Source organism: Salvelinus alpinus, chromosome 29 (assembly GCF_045679555.1).
Source record: "Salvelinus alpinus chromosome 29, SLU_Salpinus.1, whole genome shotgun sequence".
Taxonomy (NCBI): Eukaryota; Metazoa; Chordata; class Actinopteri; order Salmoniformes; family Salmonidae; genus Salvelinus; species Salvelinus alpinus.
The window spans coordinates 46257618-46272179 of NC_092114.1; the positions used below are offsets into that span (position 1 = coordinate 46257618).

Consider the following 14562-nt stretch of genomic DNA (forward strand, 5'->3'; position numbering starts at 1 on the left):
CTAAGCATCTTCCCTTCCCCCTCTACATCTCTCTCCCCTTTTTGGTCCCCTTCCCCTTCCCCCTCACCCTCTCCTTTTCCCTCCCTCCCTCTCACTCGCTCGCTTTTAGCCTGCAAGCACTATTTCAATCCTCTGTCTAGGAGAGAGCGAGACAGGCAGAGACAGAGAGAGCAAGCGCAAGCAAGAGAAAGAGGGAAAGGGGAGGGTATGGCAGGATTTAGGGTTCAAGTGCATGTGTAGAAAATGGCCTGAATAAAACAGAGAGAGAGAGCAGAAAGTAAGCAAGGAAAAGGGGAGGCAAAAAGAGGCAGGACACAAAGCTGAAAGAAAATGTATTAACCCAGGAATGAGGGTAAAAATGCAAGTCCAAAAATCGAACACTGGGAGAGTGAGAAAGAAAATATTCCAGCAGCCCCCTCCCCTTCCCTCTCTCCCCACCGACACACTCCTCTTCCTCTATCCCTCCCTCCTGGATATTTAATGAACCCCCAGTCGTGCTAGCTTTCCCTTCTCTCCTCCCACCTCTTTACACATAGGCACACACATGCACACACACACCCGGGCTGACTCCTTCCCTCACGAGCGTCTACTATCCACTTTCGCCTGAGACCGCAGCAAAGCCAGGGCTTTGTTTTTTTTGTTTCTTCTTTTTTTATTTGCTTGCTTTGGGTTTTTCCCTCATGTACAGAGAGACTAGACCCACTTCACCCTTACTCTGCAGAGAGAGCGCCCCTGAAAACATAGGCCTTGGATTGTCCATGCATCAGACTGCATGCTACTAATTGATTTGTGCATTTACGCCTCCCTATTATTTTTGCTCTTTCTAAAAAAAAATGTTGCTTGCTAACTTTAATTTTGTATTCAGTCCACTTCGACAAATTTCTTCACATACCCATTCTGGAAGAAGGGACGAAGAAAAGAAGAGAACGCTTGCGGAATGCACAGATGAAAGGGGACAGCAGAAAAAAAGAGTGAGAAAATGGAGAGCATGTTCTGTGGGAGAGCAAGAGAGGTAGGAGAGAGAATACCGGCATTACCAAGAAACATTTTAGGGCGAGAACAGAAGGGGGGACCCGTAGGGGGAGAGAAGAAGGGAGGGATGTCTGGATAGGACTCTTCAAAATTGCAGGAAAAGGAGGAAAAAAAGAGATAGAGAAAAAGAGACAGAACTGGATTTATCTCCTAAACCTGTGCTGGTACTTTCTGTTCACTTTTATATATTTCCGCTCTCACTTTTCCAAATGTTTTATAATTCCTTCAATCTCCCTCTTGCCTCTGTGTGTCTGTTCGTATCCTTTTTCTCTTCATACACTCATCCTTTATTTCTTTCTTTCTCTCAGATTCTCCTTTCTCCCGCCCTCCTCACGCCTTGCTCTATTTTTCAACTTTTTACTTTTTGCTTGAAAAATGTGTTACCTAGGGTCCTAATCCCCCATCCTATCCCCTCTCTCGCTCTCGCTCTCTCTCTTACTCTCCCCCCTCTGCTGTTCTGTTACGTGGGTTCATATCTCATATGCTATCCTCGGTGCCTCTCCCTGTAGGATTACCCTTGGTCACATTTAGATTAGGATTTTGGAGGGGGCTGCATTCAGAGCATCCAGTTCTGAGGGCCCAGTCACTCTTATGTGACTCCCTGTGCATGTGTGGGGTTGGGCCAATCACGTTTCATGTTATATATCAATGTGTGTATCGAAAGGATGTGTGTTATAATTCAACTTTAAGGGAGACGTGAAGGGCATGGCAGCATGGCTGGTGAGAACCAGGTTGTATTATTTTAGTATTACAATATAGGGCGATGGTATTGGAAGTTAGAAGTATAGGGTCGCCATTTCTCTCTTTCCGTTAAACGCTCATCTTTTTCCCCTTTCCTGTCCCATCTTCCATCCGTTCATCTGGGTACCCCTTGATCTGTCCGTCCTCCTGTAACTAAAGACAATATCCACAAATCAACATGTGGTCTGATGTCATCAATAGATCTGAGTAAATTAACTGCTGGTTCCGAAACACTGAAAGTGATAGAAACGGTTTTTAAAAGTTTGTTCGATTATCTTTCCTGCATTTTTGGGATGACTTGTTTGATGTGGGGATATTTACTGGTAAAGAGAGAGTATGGTATGTGCAGTACTTGACTTGGACTGAAATACAGTGCATTCGGAAAGTATTCAGACCCCATCCCTTTTCCACATTTTGTTACGTTACAGCCTTATTCTAAAATTGATTTAAAAAAAATTCTCATCAATCTACTCACAATACCCCATAATGATAAAGCAAAAACAGTTTTTTAGACATTTTTGCAAATTTATAAACCAAAATATTACATTTACATAAGTATTCAGACCTTTTACTCAGTACTTTGTGAAGCACCTTTGGCCTTTTGGCAAACTCCAAGCGGGTTGTCATGTGCCTTTTACTGAGGAGTGGCTTCCGTCTGGCCACTCTACCATAAAGGCCTGATTGGTGGAGTGCTACAGATATGGTTGTCCTTCTGGAAGGTTCTCCCATCTTGGGGCGGCAGGGAGCCTAGTGGTTAGAGCGTTGGACTAGTAACCGAAAGGTTGCAAGATCGAATCCCCGAGCTGACAAGGTAAAAATCTGTCATTCTGCCCCTGAACAAGGCAGTTAACCAACCCACTGTTCCTAGGCCGTCATTGAAAATAAGAATTTGTTCTTAACTGACTTGCCTAGTTAAATAGAGATAAAATAAAATACATCTCCACAGAGGAACTATGGAGCTCTGTCAGAGTGACCTCCCTGACCAAAGGCCTTTCTCCCACTATTGCTCAGTTTGGCCTGGCGGCCAGCTCTAGGAAGAGTCTTTGTGGTTCCAAACTTCTTCCATTTAAGAATGATGGAGGCCACTGTGTTCTTGGGGACCATCAATGCTGCAAAAAATATAGGTACCCTTCCCCAGATCTGTGACTCGACACAATCCTGTCTCGGAGCTCTACAGACAATTCCTTCGAACTCATGGCTTGGTTTTTGCTCTGACATGCACTGTCAACTGTGGGACCTTATATAGACAGGTGCGTGCCTTTCCAAATCATGTCCAATCAATTGAATTTACCACAGGTGGACTCTAATCAAGTTGTATCTCAAGGATGATCAATGGAAACAAGATGGACCTAAGCTCAATTTCGAGTCTTATAGCATAGGGTCTGAATACTTATGTAAATAAGGTATTTCTGTTTTAATATCTAATGAATTTGCAAAAATTTATAAAAGCCTGTTTTCACTTTGTCATTATGGGGTATTGTGTGTAGATTGCTGAGGATTTTTATTTATTTAATCCATTTTAGAATAAGGCTGTAACGTAACAAAAGGTGGAAAAAGGGAAGGGGTCTGAATACTTTCCGAAGGCACTGAGCTTTCGTTTATCGCCTGAATATAGGACAGACACTTCAAAACCGTATTCCTTATGATTTATTTTTTTACTGTGTTTTTTTGCTATTTATTTATGCACTATTCAATGCGTTTCTATGGGCTATAGCAGTAAAGGCCAAATTCAATATTTTCTCAACGGCTTAGAGTCTTAAGAAATAAACGGTATATCGCCCAAGCTTAAGCATTATGTTGTTTATATTAATGTAATGACTTGTGAGGCACTGGCGATTCACACTACGTATGTGATTGATATGTTATTGTTGCTTAGACAAAGGCCCAAATCTGCCCTACCTCAGCTGCTAATCTGTCCATATGTACGGTATTGTGTGTCCAGCATTGTATGTCCAGTACCAGTATGTAAACCCACCTTCTCTCCATCTCCAGTATCAGTCACATATATTTATCCCTCTTCCTTTCTCTCTTCCCTCCTTTGTGTTATCTGTCTCCCTACTCTGTGGTTGATTTATATAGGTACTAACTATCTCCCTGCTTTCTCTGTATCTCAATCCATGCGTTTGTGCATGGTGTGCATCTATGGCTGAGATTGTGCTACGGTATCTATAGTTGCGACTGGTGTACATACATATTTGCAGGGGCCCCTGTGTGTGCGTGTGTGTGTGTGTCTGTCTGTTGTGTTCGATTGCGAGTATGCCTGTACGTAGGGCTGTGGCGGTCATGAAATTTTGTCAGTCGGTGATTGTCAAGCAAATATCTGCTGGTCTCACGGTAATTTACCATTAATTAACATAAACACGTTTATCATCTCCTGTTTTCCACGCATAGCCTTCAAGCCACTGATGCAGGACTTTGGAACATGTAGGTCTAATAAATCAATTTAATATGGCCTACACCATCACAATAAACCCATTATTTATTTTAGACAGGTCTAAGGAAACATGACATGAAGAAATGTAGTCTATTTCAGAAGAACAAAATAGCATACTGTGATGTTAAGCCTTGATCTGGCTATGTCATATGGCTGTGGGCTACACTAGTTAATTTAGCAGACAAGATTTGCTTAGAATTCCGTGGCATTATTTTATTGTATGAATAATACAATTGAACATAGCTGAATAAAATAGAAATTACATTTTTTCCCAAACGATTTCCGAGGGCTATTCTGTGTTGAGCGGTTAACAAAGAAATAGGTCCTCCTATTTGCTTAATTTAGAGATATTTATGCAACTTTAGTTGTGATACAAACGTTGGGCTATATGTTTAGATTTTTTATACTTTCTAAGGGTGTGTGATTCACTCTAATGATGATTTGAAAACAGTTGCATGAAAGGCACGAGCTCTGCTTTGTTTCTTGTGCAGGCTGCACACACTTCATCAGTCTCTCATTCACAATTTGACAAGCACTTAATAATATTCTCACCAGGCCTCAAATTTCCTAGTTGCATCCCCCTTGTTGTCACGTTCCTGACCTGTTTTCTGTTTAGTTTTGTGTGTTAGTTGGTCAGGACGTGAGTTTGGGTGGGCATTCTATGTTATCTGTTTCTATGTTGGTTTAGGGTTGCCTGGTATGGCTCTCAATTGGAGGCAGGTGTTTGGCGTTCCTCTAATTGAGAGTCATATTTAGGTAGGCTGTTCACAGTGTTCGTTGTGGGTGATTGTCTCCTGTGTCTGTGTCGATGTTTGCACCATACGGGACTGTTTACGGTTTGTTCATTTTCATGTAGTCTGTTCCTGTTCATTTCGTTCTTCACGTTGTATGTAAGTTCGTTGTTCAGGTCTGTCTACTTTCGTTTTGTTATTTTGTATCATTTTCAAGTATAGTTCGTTTTCGTGTTTGTTCGTTTTGTTTATTTAATAAATCATTCATGTCATTTCAACGCGCTGCACCTTGGTTCAATCCCTGCTCCTCCTCTTCGGATGAAGAGGAGGAGGACCGCCGTTACAGAATCACCCACCATACCAGAGCCAAGCAGCGGAGTCAACGGAGTAAGGGACAGGAAAAGAAGGAGCAATGGACATGGGACGATATATTGGACGGAAAGGGTTGCTACACTTGGGAGGAGATCCTGGCTGGTAGGGATCGCCTCCCATGGGAACAGCTGGAGGCACTGAGAAGAGCAGAGGCTACCGGAGAGAGGAACCGGAGCTATGAGGGAACGCGTCTGGCACGGAAGCCCAAAAAGCCCGTAAGTAATTCCCAAAAATTTCTTGGGGGGGGGGCTAGAAGGTAGTGGGCCTAGGGCAGGTAGGAGACCTGCGCCCACTTCCCAGGCTAACCGTGGAGAGCGGGAGTACGGGCAGACACCGTGTTACGCAGTAGAGCGCACGGTGTCTCCTGTACGTGTGCATAGCCCGGTGCGGGTTATTCCACCTCCCCGCACTGGTAGGGCTAGATTGGGCATTGAGCCAGGTGTCATGAGGCCGGCTCAACGCGTCTGGTCTCCAGTGCGTCTCCTCGGGCCGGCATACATGGCACCTGCCTTACGCATGGTTTCCCCGGTTCGCCTACACAGCCCGGTGCGGGTTATTCCACCTCCCCGCACTGGGTGGGCGACCGGGAGCATTCAACCAGGTAAGGTTGGGCAGGCTCAATGCTCAAGAGAGCCAGTACGCCTGCACGGTCCGGTATTTCCGGTGCCACCTCCCCGCCCCAGCCTAGTACCTACAGTGCCTACACTACGCACTAGGCTACCAGGGCATTTCCAGAGCCCTGTTCCTCCTCCACGCACTCTCCCTATAGTGCGTGTATCCAGTTCGGTGCCTCCAGTTCCGGCCCCACGCACTAAGCCACCTGTGCGTCTCCTAAGTCCTGTACACACTGTCACTTCTCCCCGTACTAGTCCTGAGGTGCCACCAGTGCCGGTACCACGCACCAGGTATAGAGTACGCTTTGAGAGTTCAGTGTGCCCTGTCCCTGCTCCCCGCACTAGTATGAAGGTGCGTGTCCTTAGCCCGGTGCCTCCAGTTCCGGCACCACGCACCAGGTCTACAGTGCGCCGTATCCGGCCAGAGCCATCCGTCTCCCCAGCGCCATCTGAGCCATCCGTCTCCCCAGCGCCATCTGAGCCATCCGTCTCCCCAGCGCCATCTGAGCCATCCGTCTTCCCAGCGCCGTCTGAGCCATCCGTCTGCCATGAGCCTGCAAAGCCGCCCGTCTGCCATGAGCCTGCAAAGCCGCCCGTCTGCCATGAGCCTACAGAGCCGTCCGCCAGACAGGAGCCGCTAGAGCCGTCCGCCAGACAGGAGCCGCTAGAGCCGTCCGCCAGACAGGATCTGCCAGAGCCGCCAACCAGACAGGATCTGCCAGAGCCGCCAACCAGACAGGATCTGCCAGAGCCGCCAACCAGACAGGATCTGCCAGAGCCGCCAACCAGACTGGATCTGCCGGAGCCGCCAGCAAGCCATGAGCAGCCAGAGCCGTCAGAGAGCCATGAGCAGCCAGAGCCGTCAGAGAGCCATGAGCAGCCAGAGCCGTCAGAGAGCCATGAGCAGCCAGAGCCGTCAGAGAGCCATGAGCAGCCAGAGCCGTCAGAGAGCCATGAGCAGCCAGAGCCGTTAGAGAGCCATGAGCGGCCAGAGCCGTCAGCCTGCCATGAGCGTCCAGAGCCGTCAGCCTGCCATGAGCGTCCAGAGCCGTCAGCCTGCCATGAGCGTCCAGAGCCGTCAGCCTGCCATGAGCGTCCAGAGCCGTCAGCCTGCCATGAGCGTCCAGAGCCGTCAGCCTGCCATGAGCGTCCAGAGCCGTCAGCCTGCCATGAGCGTCCAGAGCCGTCAGTCAGCCATGAGCTGTCCCTCAGCCAGAAGCGGCTAGTAATCCTGAACTGCCCCTCAGTCCAGAGCTGTCTCTCTGTCCGGAGCTGCCCTTCAGTCCGGAGTTGCCCCTCTATCCTGAGCTACCTCTCTCTCCTGAGCTACCTCTCTCTCCTAAGCTCTCCCTCTGTCCTGAGCTATCCCTATGTCCTGAGCTACCTTGTCCCAGAGCTGTCCTTGATTCTGGTGTTGCCCCTAAATTTAGGTGGGGTTATTTGGAGGGTGGTCATTGTGGGGAGGCTAAGGAAGCGGGGATTGATTATGGTGGGGTGGGAACCACGCCCGGAGCCTAAGCCACCACCGTGGTCAGATGCCCACCCAGACCCTCCCCTGGACTTTTTGGTGATGCGTTCGGAGTACGCATCTTGAGGGGGGGGTTATGTCACGTTCCTGACCTGTTTTCTGTTTAGTTTTGTGTGTTAGTTGGTCAGGACGTGAGTTTGGGTGGGCATTCTATGTTATCTGTTTCTATGTTGGTTTAGGGTTGCCTGGTATGGCTCTCAATTGGAGGCAGGTGTTTGGCGTTCCTCTAATTGAGAGTCATATTTAGGTAGGCTGTTCACAGTGTTCGTTGTGGGTGATTGTCTCCTGTGTCTGTGTCGATGTTTGCACCATACGGGACTGTTTACGGTTTGTTCATTTTCATGTAGTCTGTTCCTGTTCATTTCGTTCTTCACGTTGTATGTAAGTTCGTTGTTCAGGTCTGTCTACTTTCGTTTTGTTATTTTGTATCATTTTCAAGTATAGTTCGTTTTCGTGTTTGTTCGTTTTGTTTATTTAATAAATCATTCATGTCATTTCAACGCGCTGCACCTTGGTTCAATCCCTGCTCCTCCTCTTCGGATGAAGAGGAGGAGGACCGCCGTTACACTTGTGTGGCCATAATTCCCCCTAAACAATGGATTGCCTTTTGCGACCAAAGTGGCCATTGTGTCCTTGGGCTGAATATAATAATTGTAATTCCCTTCTCCCAGCAACTCTTATGGAATTCCGAGGCTCATATTGAAGATGTTAGAAATGTCCACATTTACTTTTCGTCAGCCAACAAGATGAGTAGGCCTAACAAACAGAAAACACACTAGCCTATGTCAATCTACTACACCTTATAGTACAAAAGTTGACCTATTCTATTGGTCAACTTGTCCTTCTGTGCGAGAAATAAATATTCCAAACATACTCTGGGACAGTTGTGGGATACAATAGATCCCAAATTAATACAACCACTCGCATCAAAAACCTGTTTAAAAGCAATGAGGCTGATGCAACAGATCAGAACTTTTAGCTTAAAATGTTGATAAACTATTAGGCTATTTCTTCACATTATAAGCGCAGCAATGCACACACGGCAGTAGGCTATAAGCGCAAATGTTCCCAAATGCAATCAATTAGCGGGAAAACACTGTTCTCAAAAGTGACCACAAATGCGATTATGCATAAAGTAAAATTTTTATGGTGAAAATGATCTTCCCCAAACTTGAAACTCACTCACCACCTATGCATGCCAGTTAGGCTCTACACCATTTGTAAAGCAGATTAATGTGCTTAATTTTAAGAAGTTATTTGGCCACCTTATCAAAAAATATAGGCCTATGGGCTAGGCTATATGAGGTGTACGACTATGATTTGAAAAAGTTGCAAAAAAGGGATGTGCTGTTTATGCCTTTCTGCACACACTGGACATCATTCACAAGTGATAGGCTAATATTGTCACCCATCTGACTGTTCTTAATTTAATCTTGTCTTTACATATAGCCTACTAAATAATATACTGTATGTGTGAAATTAGTTTGGATTTAGAATGTACCATTACCATGCACCTGTCTCGGAACAGGGGCAGGGGGAAAAATTATACATGTGTCATCTACGCACTTCAATTGTGAATGGAGGACGATTTCCCATGATTCATTTTCATGCCAGCCAAGTATGCTGTACTCCTGTTGTAAAGCGAAGCAATGTGCTTAATATTTGGAAAGTTGAGAAATAAATATAGGCCTACCCTATAGAAAGCTGACGGGATCCTCTTCTTTTTAATAGAGGCCATCAAAACGTTGTTTTCTCAAGCAATTGCATAGCCTAAAGAAATGTTGCGCAACATGAGCTCATGGGCTCTCATGGAATGTTTGATTTGATTTTCAATTACATTTTCATTGATGTCAGAGTGATTAGAGGGACAATAGAGCACTGAGTACCAGGCAGTTAGCAAGTTTGGTTGGTTACAAATGACCATCAGCAGCATCAGAGCTTGGAGAAGCCTAGTTACCTGACTAAACGGTCATGTGGAATTTGACTGTGGTCATGACTCCAGACTGGGGGTGTGGAGGTAATACAGTCACTGTAACAGCCCTACCTGTTTGTTAGGTCTACTGGAAATAAGCTCTGAAACGCTTTTGGATTGAATTGAGCTGAACAGTGCTCTGAATGCTGGACTATATTCCCGACATTTTACGGTAGACCCCGTTTTCGGACATTGTTGCACAGTACTGTGTCATGAGCTATGGAGTGATCTTATTACGGCAGTTTGAGAGTTTCTTTACCAGTTTGACTGGCTTTGTTACGTTTGTTAAATAGTAATCAGCCGCTATGCGTCAAGGACACCTGTGCACCCTTTGTATACTCTGCCATTACTTTATCTTTGTTATAGACTCAGTAGTAACTGTAAGTTCTCATTTATGTTCATTATGGATTTTGAGTGGTATTTTTATACAAACTGCTTGAGGGATATCATGTAGTAAATGAGTAAGTCCCTCACCAATTATTTTGCTGCATAGCAATAAATGTGTACTGTATAGGCCTACATAAGTACTTGAATCTGATCGACACGTGTTTCAGAATATCAGCCTTGTAGTTACGAGTTATATGTGCACAAGTGGTACCAGTATGACATCAATACGTGGCCTATTTTCTGTGCATGTTTCGTGCATAGTTACGGGATGAATTTACATGTAATGATTTTATTAATTTGCATTTCTTCAATAGTCTGTCTCTTTGTTTAGTGGCGTCACAGCCCTGACCCCACCATAACCTCCTATGCTTTTCAAAGAAAGAGGGGGAAAAACTCTGTAGTGGCGCAGCGGTCTAAGGCACTGCATCTCAGTGCTAGAGGCGTCACTACAGACCCAGGTTCGATCATGGGCTGTACCACAACTGGCAGTGATCGGGAGTCCCGTAGGGCGGCACATAATTAGCCCAGCGTCGTCCGGGTTAGGGGAAGGTTTGGCCGGGGTAGGCCATCATTGTAAAATAAGAATTTGTTCTTAACTGACTTGCCTAGTTCATTCAAATCTACCCCATTTAAACATTTGGAAATCACACATCATCACATTATTCTGATATGGAGAATTTGAACAAATATAGTACACTGAATGAATATGGCACCCCCCCAGCAGCTCATGTGATATTCTTAACATGTTATGGGAATACATACAAGCTCATAGCTCTGCTTTTTCTAGGCTTAGTCTCAAATGGAACCCTATTATAGTCCACTACTTTTGACCAGAGTTATATGGGGGCTCTAGTCAAAAGTAGTGCACTATATAGGGAATAAGTATACCATCGATGTGTAACATTGTTTTAGCATCCAAAGACTCCTCTCTACAGGTTCCATTCTTCTGTCTGTGAGTCTGTTGTGTTGCTCATTCGTAAAACATGATATTCAACCGCATACATTAACTGGATCAATGCAGACCTCAGGACTTTGCAGGCAGGAAGGCAGGCTGTGTGTGGGGATGGGGTTGAATCATCGAGATATATAGGGGTTGAATGTTAATTTTCACCCACAGAAATCTGTTGATATATCATACACTGGTCATTGATGATATATACTGTACATACCCCAACCACAAGCCATCGATTACAGACCACATCCCCACTGAGCTAAAGGGTAGAGCTGCCGCTTTCAAGAAGCGGGACTGTAACTCGGAAGCTTACAAGAAATCCCGCTATGCCCTCCGATGAACCATCAAACAGGCAAAGCGTCAATACAGGACTAAGATTGAATCGTACTAAGATTGAATCGGCTCCAACGCTCGTCGGATGTAGCAAACTATTACAGACTACAAAGGGAAGCACAGCCACAAGCTGCCCAGTGACACGAGCCTACCAGACGAGCTAAATTACTTCTATGCTCGCTTCGAGGCAAGTAACACTGAAACATGCATGAGAGCATCAACTGTTCCGGAGGACTGTGTGAGCACGCTCTTTGTTGCTGATGTGAGTAAGACCTTTTAAACAGGTCAACATTCACAAGGCCACAGAGCCAGACGGATTACCAGGACGTTTACTCCGAGCATGCGCTGACCAACTGGCAAGTGTCTTCACTGACATTTTCAACCTGTCCCTGACTGAGTCTGTAATACCAACATAACGGAAGGAGACAACCATAGTCCCTGTACCCAGGAACACAAAGGTAACCTGCCTAAATGACTACTGACCCGTAGCACTCACGTCTGTAGCCATGAAGTGCTTTGAAAGGCTGGTCATGGCTCACATCAACACCATCATCCCAGAAACCCTAGACCCACTCCAATTTTCATACCACCCCAACAGGTCCACAGATGATGCAACCTTTATTGCACTCAACACTGCCCTTTCAACACCATCATCAAGTTTGACGATGACACAATAGTGGTTGGCCTGATCACCGACAACAATGAGACAGCCTATAGGGAGGAGGTCAGTGTCACGTACGTGTGGAGAGACGGACCAAGGCGCAGCGTATGTTGAGTTCCACATATTTATTATAAAGTGAAACTTAGCAAGAACAAAACAATAAATCAATAAGCTAACAATGAAACGCTACTACGTGGTGCACATGCACAAAACACCAAATAATATCCCACAAACACAGGTGGGAAAAATGCTACCTAAATATGATCCCCAATTAGAGACAACGATTACCAGCTGCCTCTAATTGGGAATCATACAAATCACCAACATAGAAATAATAAACTAGAAACCCACATAGAAATAATAAACTTGAATACCCCCTAGTCATGCCCTGATCTACTACACCATAGAGAAACAAGGGCTCTGAGAAGAGAAACAGGGCGTGACAGTCAGAGACCTGGCGTGTGGTGCCAGGACAACAACCTCTCCCTCAACGTGATCAAGACAAAGGAGATGATTGTGGACTACATGAAAAGGAGTCCCGAGGTGGAGCAGGTTGAGAGCTTCAAGTTCCTTGGTGTCCACATCACCAACAAACTATCATGGTCTAAACACACTAAGACAGTCGTGAAGAGGCCACGACAAAACCTATTCCCCCTCAGGAGACTGAAAGATTCGTCATGGGTCCTCAGATCCTCAAAAGGTTCTACAGCTGCACCATCAAGAGCATCCTGACCGGTTGCATCTCTGCCTGGTATGGCAACTGCTCGGCCTCTGACGGCAAGGCACTACAGAGGGTAGTGCCTACGGCCCAGTACATCACTGTGGTCAATCTTCCTGCCATCCAGGACCTCTATACTAGGCGGTGTCAGAGGAAGGCCCTGAAAATTGTCAAAGACTCCAGCCACCCTAGTCATAGACTGTTCTCTCTGCTACCGCATGGCAAGCGGTACCGCAGTGTGAAGTCTATGTCCAAAAGGCTTCTTAACAGCTTCTACCCCCAAGCCATAGGACTCCTGAACAGCTAATCAAAGGGCTACCCAGACACCTCTTTTACGCTGCTGCTACTCTCTGTTTATTATCTATGCATAGTCACTTTAACTCTTCCTACATGTACATATTACTTCAATTACCTCGACTAACCGGTGCACCCGCACATTGACTCTGTACTGGTACCCCCTAAATATATCCTCGCTATTGTTATTTTTAGTGATGCACCGATATGACATTATTGGCCGATACCGATGTCCGATATTTTCCTTGCCAAAAAACCCGATACCGATAACTGATTTTAGATACCGATAACATTTTTAGATGCCTTTTAAGCATTCTAGTACAGTTAAATTGTTAACACACACACCGATCTTAGGCACTGCATCTCAGTGCAAGAGGCGTCACTACAGTCCCTGGTTCGAATCCAGGCGGTATCACATCTGGCCGTGATTGGGAGTCCCGTAGGGCGGCGCACAATTGGCCCAGCGTCGTCTGGGTTTGGCCGGGGTAGGCCGCTGTTGTAAATAATAATTTGTTCTTAGCTGACTTGCCTAGTTAGGTCTTTGCTTTGGAACGCCGTTTAGGTCTTTGCGTGTCAAAAAATATACTATTTAACACTATTTGACGTGTCAGATAAGCTTGTTCACCAATCAGGACCTGAATATGACTGCACGTCACATAATAATTTAATGGGTTCATAGATTTTTTACATAGTTATAACACATTGATTACACTATCACTCGTATTTCATATGTCACAACGATTCATCGATACGTATACTATGATGCTGGTAAAGTTGTCTCGCGCACCTACAGTGCTGGTCATAAAAAAAAGCTAGCTAGGTCATGGATGCAAACAATTTTCTTCCCCAAAAACATAGCAAAACGACATAATCTGTTTCAGTAGCTATAGTTAGCTATATAGCTAGGCGTCATCATCCTAAATAACCGTAATTTATAAGACAGTTCTTATTTGATTAATGGTGGTCGGACCCATCTATGTGAAGCTAGCCACAATAAGGATTAGGCACAATAGTGGACTTTGCGGTTAGCCTTCAAAATAAAAATGGCATAGATCTACTATTTGTATTCATTTGCATTACTGTCAATAACATACTGTTATTTTGAAGGCAAACTGCAAATTCCACTATTGTGCCTAATCCTTATTGTGGCTAGCTTCACAACACATAACCTGGGGCGATCGAGCCTCACTAGCCAGATGAAGCTAGCTGGCTGCTTCTAACTTTAGCTTTGGCAACAGGGTTAAGTAGCTAATTTCAATAGGCAACCAACAAGTGGCAACCTAGCTAATACTTACTCACATGGATTCCTAAATCATTGCTAAGAATAATGAAAATGACTGCAGGTTCTACTGGTCATTGTTTTCAGTCTGGTTCTATTGGTGCTAGCTAGGTACCAAGCTAAAGCTAGCTACCCCAGAAGTTGTGGTCTAACAAATGATGCTTTATTATCAACGCGGTATTGTAAACACATCGTTAGTGGCCGGTGTTTGCTTGTTTGCAGAATTTTGTATAGCTTTGACAGTGCTACTCTATCTTTTTTGACATGCAAAGACCCAAATGGGATTCCATAGTATGTATGTCGTGAAGCTAATAGCAGTGACACTATTATTGTGTAACTCCGGTAGGGCAACATCTGAAAAATAGTGTGTACCGGTATGTACCGGTGCTTGACCAGTCGGCGAAAGCCAACATCACCCACGACAGAGAACGGTTGATTGTCAAGGGTAATGAATTCCATTATCTTGGCTTTAATGGATTTCGCCTTTGAGTTGTCTCGCTGTTGTTACTCTTTT

General features: G+C 45.2%; 1 long non-coding RNA gene across 1 annotated transcript in view; it reads left to right on the top strand.

Moving 5' to 3' along the window:
• The first annotated feature begins 531 nt into the window (after positions 1 to 531).
• Positions 532 to 14562, top strand: part of LOC139559089 (uncharacterized) — a 59052-nt gene continuing 45021 nt past the window's right edge. The window contains exon 1 of the long non-coding RNA XR_011671685.1: positions 532 to 1012. This is a non-coding gene — a long non-coding RNA (uncharacterized lncRNA). The remainder of the gene's footprint in view (positions 1013 to 14562) is intronic.